Below are 10634 nucleotides of genomic sequence, written 5' to 3' on the forward strand. Positions count from 1 at the left end.
ACGAATATGATATAATGAATAATGAAGATGATGAAATCGAGAAAACTTGCATGTAGATGGAAATATCGATGCAAGTCGTTTACATTTTATAAAGATTAATGAACGATGCATTATCGATCTAGGATATATTTTTACTGAATTGCAAAAAATATCTACTCACTGGATTGGCGAATGTCGTTTTATGATCTTGTAATAACGAAAATGAAGCATCATCCATAGTCTCAAAACTCAGTATTTGGTCAAATGTCGAATATGTCATTTCCAAGATAATTTTTGGAGTGAATCGATGGACGACAAAATATTGGATATCAATAGAAGTATGTGGTATTATCGTATATTGACAGGGATTAGTTATAAGCAGCTTGAAGAACTTCTTGCTGCTATAGATATTTCATGCATGAGTAATAAAACGTACATTAATTATCATAATGAAATGTCGGAAACTTTTGCCGCCGCTACAGAAGAAAAAATGCGCGTAGCTGGCGAAGTGGAAACGCGTTTGGCAATTGAAAGGGGAGATGTAATAGACGGCATTCCGCATATACCATAATAACAGATGACTCGTGGATGAAGAGATCCTATCGTAGTGCTAGTTATGATTCTCTATCCGGTGCAGTTATTATTACGGGATATTATTATCAAAAAGTTTTATTTGTCGGTGTAAGAAATAAATATTGTGTGGTTTGTGCACGCCAACTAAATATCTTCAATACCAAAAGAACATAGATGCTTTAAAAACTGGGGAAAACAATCAAAGTTCTACCAGTATGAAAAACGATATAATTTTTGAAGGTTTCCGATGTAGTTTAGAAATGCATGAATTAATCTATAGTAAATATATTGGTAATGGAGATAGTAATAATAGTTGCTAAAAAATTAAGAGATTTTTCACCGTATCCAAATGTTATTGTGGAAAAAATTAAATGTACGAATCATCTTCTTCGTAATCTTTGTAATAAAATACGTGAAGCAGGAAATAGTGGTGGCAGAAATATTCAAAATTTGAAAAAGTCGTAACGAACAGCGTGATGAAAATTCGGAACGCTGTCGTAAAAGCCGTCTCATTTCGCCGTAAAACAGCGAAGTATCTTGGTAAGATAAAATTGCAAAATTAATTAAAGATTTACAAAATATACCTAGTCATGTATTTGGTGAGCATAAAGATTGCACTTCCCTTCAATATTTTTGTACAGGAGAACGAAAAGAATATGAGGAAAATCTTATGCCCCAAAGGCAGGATTATTTTTAAAAATTGAAATTGAACGTATTATAGAGAATGCTGATAGTTTATTATATCAATTTACTAATAATTCCGTGGAAAATTGCAATGGAATTATTAGTAAAATTATTAGTAAAATTATGGCATTGGTGACAAACATATTCATTTTGTGAGGAGAGGTTCTTATGAGACGCGTGTAAAAGCATCTGTAGTACAAATAAATAAAACTTTGCAAGCATTGAGTTCTGCTTGTCATATTATAGGTAAGGAACCACCAGCACGTACACAAATAATCAAACGTTGAAATATGAAAAAAATGAAGCTTATGAACATGTTCGCACGGTAAAAGAATTAGATCTCTCTGTTCGTATATCAAAATATTTTGTTGAAACATTTACGTCCGATAAAGATTGACGGACAAATGCAGAACGGCCTGATAAAAAAGGCCATATGTGCGAACAGTTGAAATCTAATCTTTACGAAAAGTTAATTAAGTTAGATAAAAAGTTAAAGTAAAAAGAACAACAACGCGATCGCGCTGTATTGGAATGTGTTACGCGAGATCAGCATGAAAATCCGCAGTGGCACAACATACGGCGAAAACTTCTCACTGCTTCAAATTTTGGAAAAGTTTGTAGTAGAAGAGAAACTACATGCTAAAATCTTGTAAAAGTATTGTAATTTTTACCCTCTTCGTCTGACAAACGCAACTGTTGAGTGGGAAAAGAAAAAGAGATTGTGACACGACAGCAATTGCAGGTAGAATTGGGAATAGAAATAAATGATTGTAAATTATTTATTGATGTAGAATTCCCATATCTTGCTGCAACGCCCGACGGAATTATCGGAGTTGATATTATTGTAGAGATTAACTGTTCTTATGTGGCAAATGTCTCCTATTGATGCTCAATAAGATTGCAGATATTCATAAAATATTTGATAAAATGGATGACACTCGTATGAATCGAAGACACGCGTACTATTTTCAGATACAAGAGCAGCTTCAAATAACAGAAAGAAAGTATTGTGTTTTTGCTGTATGGACGCTCTTTAGATTAAAGTACAGGATTGTTGAGCGTAATGATAAGTTTTGGAAAACAAAAATGTTACCATTGCTGAAACGATTTTACAAGGACTGCTTGGCTCCAAAAATAATCGATAGTAGAGCGGCAAGAAATGTGTCAATTTGGGAATCACATATCATCGAGGCATAGAAAGCAGCTCGGAAAGAATGTCATAGATTTGAGCTATTGTTTCAATAATAATAAAATATATATCCGTATATGCATGTATGTGTATACATATATATATATATATATATATTTGTGTGTGTGTGTGTGTGTGTGTGTGTACACATATATGAACATATAAATCTTGTGTACGTATTCTTTGTGTAATTAAGTAATAATCTAGTTTTTCTATAGTAGCCAATGACATCCTGAGTTGCTTGGGAAGAGGTAATGGGGACAATATTCTGCTTATTACTGAATTATTATGAGAATACTAAAATGATATTAATGTTATATACATATTATGGTTCACAAAGATATAGTTTATGATTGCGATTTTATTTTATTATTAATTATTTTGCTTATAAATTAATTATTTAAATTAAATTAGACATGTATTATAAAATAGTAATATTGCAAATTAGATCGCAATTTAAACTGAGAGAGTGATTGCAAGAGGTTCATATCAGATAGTTTTTATTTTGTAATATTTTTTAAAATATATACAGGTAATAAACAGATGAAAATAAAGTATATAAAATATTAACTACAAATACAATATTAAAAGTATATGTGAGAAATACACAAATATATATATATATATATATATATATTTGATACTATATATATTTAGTAAAAAATTTTCATATGCATTTAGTAAAACATTTAAATCGTTTTTCTTTTCTTAATATCAATGTAATATCTAATGTGTTTTTATCTAAAGAAATATTATACATAATATAAAATATATAAGAAAAGTGAAAGTGCTTTTTTTATTCGTGTAAAATGATATTCAATACACATAAACGTCTAATTTTTAAAGATGATGCCTATATATCGTACGAGATATTTATTAAGAGTTATTCGACTAGTCCAGCCAGTACAGAGTATTTATAAAATATTTTATAAATATTTTGTGCTGTCTGGGAGAGTAAAGTTAATTAATTTTCACGTTTTCAATTCGTTATTTGTTACAAAATTATTCATTGAAGAAAACGTTTTTTACAATATATTGCGCTTTCATTTATAAATTTCTAAAAAAGTGCTAGTGTATAATATGGTCTCTCTTTAATTTTATTAATATAGCCGTATATAATAAATAATTATTACTACAAATACTGATTACGTAAATATGTAGATTTGTAATCTGTTAAATGACTAATTATAACAATTGATATTTAATCTGTCTGATAGAAACTTTAATTCGACTAAAAAATTAATAAATCAATAGTCATGTTAATTATATAAATTCTTTTACGATGTTTTATTAATTTGTATATATACAAAATCATTAAGTTTTTTGTAAAGATAAATAAAGGATATTTAAAATATCAATATTTTAATACATTAATATTTTAATATATTCGAAGGAGATCATGGCCATGAAAAAGTAATTTATTTGCTGTAGAACGATCTGGAACATTTATTCTTTTAAAATAAACATTTAATACTCTATAATTATAATTTCCTTTAAAGTTCGATTATACGCTATCGTACTTAATTGTTCGAAAATATTAATATTAGATATCATATTGCTACTATTAATTTATTACAAGAAATATTAATTTGTTCACAGAATATTTTTTTGTATTTACAATATATGCGTAGTTATAAAATAACATTTACATATACAAATATGTGCATATATAAAAATTTATAATTCGCAGTGGCGCCTGTTAGCCTTGTTCCTTATTGTTTTCTGCTACAAAAGATCAGAAAGGATTTTCAGACCAAATCTTGAGTAAATACATGGTGTGACACAGTATATCATTACACCCTTATTATTCGACAAGGATAACATAATCACTATCTTGCACTGTATGAAGACTGTATCACTTGTAGGGAGACACACAACGCTTTATTGCAATACAAAGTATAAAAATCAGGATTAGAATTATTATATTGAAAAGAAAACGAGCATTCCATCTGATGAATTTATTTTCATCGTAAAATTCATATTATCTCTCTCTCTCTCTCTCTCTCTCTCTCTCTCTCTCTCTCTCTTCTACTTATTTTACTACTAAGATACTAAGACACTAGTTTTAAATTTGGAATTAGTCTGACACGAAGCATTTTTACTGTTTGATCTATTTGAATATAATCTTTTCATAGAATCTGTTATTAAATTGAATTTTCTTATAATTAATTTATTTTTTATATGTATCCATAGATGTACTTCAGGACATTCAACTTTGACTAAGGTACATCAATCATTTGACTTCATATGACGTAATTATAAAAACTTTAACTCATAATTCCATTTTTTTGCATTTAAACAAAGAAGTAGTTTTAGTTTGAATTTTTTACTATTCACTGACACAATGAAGATTTAATTTATTTATAATATTTATTTATATTTTGTCCAACCTCTGATATGATTTCAGTAATTTTATTTATATTCTAACGTTTGACTTTGGTTGTTGGTTTAAAACGATTAAAGTACACGTATAAATTCAATAATTGTATAAAAGTATGTTCGCCTTAATATGTTTATTAATAACTTTATTTTAGAAAAAAATATGTGAAAAAAAAAAGAAAAAAAACGTAGCATTTGATCGTGGGATCTCCGGTTTACTGATCTCGCACCTTATGCGCAGAGTTCTTGCATATTGTGTTTATGAACGTGGTATATAACGGAAAATTGTATGGAAAATTGTAGATTATTAATATCTCGTAAACTATCGCGTTTTGAAAATAATTTTGTTGTTATACATTAATGGGAAAGGTATATGATTACTAAAATTTATTAAAACTTATATGTTATCTCGAATGCTGAAAACCTTATACAGATATACACCAAACTCACTGAGAAAGCATTTTTGATCTTTGGTCACTTGTACAGCGACCAGAGCGAGAGCGTCGGGCTCTCACTCTCTTTCGATGTCTCGTTTGCTCTCGATAGGAATCATATTAGTGTTCGTACATATATGAATACACAACCACATAAGAAGATGGAGATTATATTATCTAAAGTTGGCAGATCTGAATCCAGAGCTTCAAGGTCCCATCACGTGAGATCTCCAAAGTCAAATCGGACTTGGCCCGTCACTCCTTAGGGATAAGTTTACTGCTATTTCTATTTCCGTTAGAGTATGTAGATCTAAAGCAGTATCCTGATTGGCTCATTGGATTAAATTCGTCTTAAGGTTACCGTTACAGAAATTTTATCTGTGACAAACCTAAGAGCCATTCCACATAAACTTGCATAACCGCATAAACGTGTGCATAAAGAAAATCATCCAATCGTATTTTATGTCTTTATGATAGCAATGTGATTGAATAATTTTTTTTATGCATTTGATTATGCGGCTATGCAAATTTGTGTGGAATGGCCCTAATGGATTCCCTATGTCAGTATGGAAAATCAATTCAAATACGTAATATGCCTACTGCACACTGAACGCGATAAGTGATGAATGACGAGCGATATCCAATAAGAGCTTTGCTTTGTGTCGTCACGTGAGAAAAAGCACAGCTTTTATTGGATTTCGCTCGTCGTTCATCGCTCATCGCGTCTAGTGTGAACTAGATAATAGGGAGAGACTTTAAGAAAATAAATTTTCTGTCGCGATTTTCTGTCTAACAAAGCGATTGTCTTCTCTCTATTCGCATTTTACTTGAATTTATGAAATATTATATTACGAATACGTTGGAGTTATTAAAAGTTTTGTCATTTCGCTGAAGCTGCACCTTAAAAATACAAACAAATAACTCAAGAAAAATATCGGAGCATTCAATATTTTCCATTATGTACGGGACTGCACCGCGCGTAAAGAATAAAGTGAAAGGACGGCACACGGCTGATATAACGCACGAAAGTAAAAAGAACTCCGTTTCTTTGTAGTTTGACTAAAGATTTACTTCAATTTTTACAACCACAAATTTAGTACACATAAATAATTATCGCAAAATATTCGATACAATCACCTTTTTCGAATTATCTTACTCAGCAGTAATAGAAAATTGCGGCGGTTTTCTACACGATATACTAGCGAGACTCTGAACACTAAGAGAGAGAGATCGGTGACGATCAGCGCATATATTGCCTTCGTGGCCTAGGGTCTCTTCTTGATAAAATCCAATAGAATTTTACCACAATTGTAATTTTTGCGTGGCATTTGCGTGGCATTAGATTGATTGGCGCCTTGGATTCTTTTCTAATGACTTTTGACGTAACAATCATGCGCGACAGAAAATCCGCGCGTGGGATTGGTGACCGCGCGTGACGTGTTTGTCGGAGCGCTGCGCTCGCGCGTGTGATTGAATTGTTCTCGAACCTTCGATGGTTCGGTTGCCGTTGCCTGTGTATGTGTATATAACGAATTAATTTGAAATGAAAAAAACGATAAATTGGTAGCTTTAGCGAGAATTAAGATCGTGCTAGAGATGAATTTACAGACTCATTTCATGCACACGTCCAACAACAATTATGTTAATCAAACGAAAGAATTATTACTTTTTTTACGAATTAACGATCTCAAACACATTATAAAACTAAGTCAGTGATGAATGGTGGTGAACGCCGTAGACGGATTACGGACAGTGTTGCAGATGCAAGGGAATTTCCCGAAACCTAGGGAGAATTTCAAGAAAAAAAATGAAAGAGGGAAAAAGGGATTTTTGTGAAAATAAATTAAAATTTAGGAGTTTTTCACAATAAATGAAAATTTTGTTTTCGGTTTTCGGTCGGTAATTCGGTGATCGGCGTAGAGTGGCCACCACGGTGGTCGGACAGTGTGGTGGACAATAGAGCTGCGTTCAGAAACACCACCCGAGTGCCGTTTTATCCTTGTTATTCACCCTATATTAAATAAGGATAAAATAATACATGGGTGATGTTTCCGAACACAGCCTTGGGTTCGGAGCGACTACGCACATGCTTAATCTTACTAGATTGATTCTTGAGATTAAATTTGTGCTAGAAACATGTATTTGTTGTTGACTTTTTGGGTGAAATTACACGGTGCGGAAAAGGACTGCGGAGCAGAGAATGTGTCATTGAAATAACCAATTAGCGCTATTCGGAATAACGCAGAATAACGCTGATTGGTTGCTTCTATGACGCATTCTCTATTCCGTAGTCGTTATCCGCACCGTGTGATTTACATTCTTAATTGCGATCGTTCTTTATAGTTCAAGTGCTTCTCTTCTAAAATAAAAAGTTATTTTCTCAACGCTTAAGCAGTATGGTTGATCTGAAAACCTTCCATCACGTTATTTTACAAGCATGAGCTTGTACAGAGACGCGGACTTATAAACTAAGTCTGTTTAACCCCATAGTGCGACGCGTGGCAGTTACTGGTCCTCTGGTTATTTCGTCAGAATTCGATCTTCGATTTAGGATTTCCTAATGTCGCTAGAATACAAAGTCGATCTTATAAACTTCTTTTTATTGAATCAGGCACCCTAAAAATGGCGGAATCAATCACTACACAAGTCTTTCATAATTTTTGGAAAGATAATATATGTATTACCTGTCTTCCATGAATTGGAATATTTTACGCAACTGTATGGCATTGTGTATCCTGTAAATACAGAGAATTAAGGCTTACTATAAATACAATAGGCACAGGCAATAGGCATAGGGAACAAAGAATAACGAGCTGTCCAATCAGAGCTCTGAGATATAATATCAAACTTACACATCAGAGCTCTGATTGGACGGTTCGTTACTCCTTGTTGCTTGTGCCTATTATGTTTAAGCCTTTATTGTCATGATACTTAAGAATGTGAGGGGAATACTCAACTGTGATTAGTCAATTCTTAAGGTCTGGTAGACAGTAACCTTTAATTTAGGCCGATCATAAAAGTTGAAAGATAGGTAACCTACACTACCATTTATAATAGGCAGCAATAATCTGTTTTTGGCCGTAAACGAAAAGTAGACTCAATTTTATCTTTATCGGTCTATGGCCACGGAAAAATGCGGAAAAAATACAAAAGAATGGAGAAGCAAAATATGAAGAGATTCAAGTTCAAAAGGACTTTTCTTTTAACCTGTTCCAGAAAGAACTGTTAAAATCAGAAGAAATAAAAATAAACGATGCTGATTTGATTTTCTGGGTCGAATAATTTCGGCACTTATATGATAAAAATGTCCTTATTTTTCCTTTTTTTTTTATTGGACATACACTCCAACGTTTTTTCCTTATTTTTTTATTTTACGGTGCGTCTGCAGTATATAATGCTAGCTCCAAAATTGACAAGAACATTCCACACACTACCATGTCGGTTAAATCCATATTTTTTATTAAATTTAAAATTTATTTATATTGTTAATGACTTTTAGGTTATGACTATATCGCCGCCATAATAGCGAAGTACCGGCTATTATAAATCGTTCCTTAACAAATTGCGGCATACTACAATTACGCCAATATAAACGCTCCCTAATTCGGAATGATTTTAACTAAGTTCGGAAACGTCACTCGAACAGTATAAATAAAAACAGTAGTTTCACTCTGTGGCCTAGTTTCCACTGAGGGTTTAAACAGGATCAAAATGTAAGGGACTCCGCACAATAAAAGGAATAGAAACAGAGAATAAGAATTTCAACCTATCAGAAACTATGTATTCCACAATACGTGATTTCTGATAGATTGAAATTCTTATTTTCTGTTCTCTGTTCCCTGTTTCTTTTATTGTGCGCAGCTCATAAACACCAATCAACTATAGTCGAGTATTCCTCTGTTACAGCTAAATGACAAGGGAATGCTCGACTGTAGTTGATTGATTTTTACATTCTGATCCGGATTAAACCCTCGATGAAAACTAGGCCTGTGTCGATACCTTTGATCTGACACAAACGAGCGCTATTTTATTCAAAATTTTACGTGAGCACTTATAAAAGTGAAGAATCTTAAAAAATAGGAAACTGATTGGTGCACCATGTTGAAATTTGTGCAGAACGGTCGTTACTACTTTTGGATACTGTGACTCGAATGCCTCCGATGCCTCGGATTCATCATCTGTCCTTGTTTAACATTTAGGATGCGTTCCGAGTTATACATGAAGCATATGATGTATCGTTTTATCTTCTTTATTATTTGATGAACAGGACAAATGATGCACTTCATGCATAACTCGGAACGCACTCAATGTTAGGATACATGATGAATTCGAGAATCCGAGCCATCCGAACGACGTTTCCGAATGCATCCTTTCAGGGGTTCTATTCTTGAATACATATGAATAATTTTCGTATACGACAGTTCCTTAATTGTGACTGGTCGATTGTATACGGAATTATTATTTTTGTATATGCGATATTTGTTCAAGAATAGGGTTCCTGTGTACAGTTCACACGATCTTCATGCATCAGTTTCGAAGAACCATTCGACTGTGGCAGACGTATTTCGGTTCAGGTGTTACAAGTTTATATATTTTTGAAAATGTTGCTGATTTTGACTGAGCATTGAATCTCTCGCAGCTATCCCGTAATTTTGGACAACCCATTCGTTCGTCCTGACACACGTCCTTGCGGCGTGACAATGCCGTAGACGCAGGCGCTCGGTGTCCGTGCGGGATTCGCCATTTTCGCGGGCATTGCATCATTTTTGCATCATTTTTTTTGCTTTTATATATCTCATTAGGACGTAATCTGGCCATATCAATCTCCATTTATCATTTCGGGAGGCGAGAGTCATTAACCAAGAAGAAGAAGGTCTTCGTAACTCGGAATGCATTCTAAAATGCTGGATAATCTAAAATACACCAACAACGAGTGCTCATTCAACTGTTGAATCCGAACGCAGCCAATAGGACGTTTTTGCAATAACGTTAATCCAGGAGTGCCCTATTCTTGGGCACACATGAATAATTTTTGCATACGAAAATGACAGTTTCTCGATTGTAATTGTTTCTATACGGAATTGCTATTCTCGTATGCAATATTTGCTCAAGAATAGGGCCCCAGATACGGTAAACGCTAAAGTCGCTATTCTTTCCTTAGTATTAAAAAAAGATAACCTGACTTTAGCGTTCCCCTGGATAAGACGGTATTGCAAAAACTCGCTAATATCTTACTTAAGGGTGCGGTACTACTTGGCGCTATAAATGCTTCGGAGTGTTCGATATTGGAAAGAAAGAATTTTACTAATTAACTAATCAAAATGCTTCATAGCATCAAGTGGACCGTAACCTAAAGCGGAGAGCACAGACTCTTGTATGACACATGACGCATAAGA

General features: G+C 33.1%; 1 pseudogene; it reads left to right on the forward strand.

Annotated features, from left to right (window-relative positions):
• Window positions 1–767: 767 nt before the first annotated feature.
• On the forward strand, window positions 768–2481 carry LOC147907184 (uncharacterized; annotated as a pseudogene).
• Window positions 2482–10634: the final 8153 nt, after the last annotated feature.

This window comes from Acromyrmex echinatior, chromosome 15, assembly GCF_024713525.1.
Source record: "Acromyrmex echinatior isolate Ae372 chromosome 15, ASM2471352v2, whole genome shotgun sequence".
Taxonomy (NCBI): Eukaryota; Metazoa; Arthropoda; class Insecta; order Hymenoptera; family Formicidae; genus Acromyrmex; species Acromyrmex echinatior.